Raw genomic sequence first — 297 nt, forward strand, 5'->3', positions numbered from 1 at the left:
CTTAAAAAGGTCTACAAAAAAGTCCGCGATGGTATATGTCTATCTCTTAGGGATAACCCACAATAACCATTTTTTATCCTTTACTTTTTACGAGAAATAATGGCTTATTTACGAAGTGATTTTAAGCAATACAGCATTAATCCTTATCCAATTAAGTACTTTTAAATACATTGTGTATTTAATATAGATCAATATGGCTCTTTACAGCATGTAATTTAAATTAATATTTTCGAAGATATTACAGATTTAAAATGCAGTGACATGCGGTTGCGGCGGTACCGTCCGGGGGGCCGGTTT

Source organism: Agrilus planipennis, unplaced genomic scaffold, assembly GCF_000699045.2.
Source record: "Agrilus planipennis isolate EAB-ADULT unplaced genomic scaffold, Apla_2.0 scaffold27, whole genome shotgun sequence".
NCBI lineage: Eukaryota > Metazoa > Arthropoda > Insecta > Coleoptera > Buprestidae > Agrilus > Agrilus planipennis.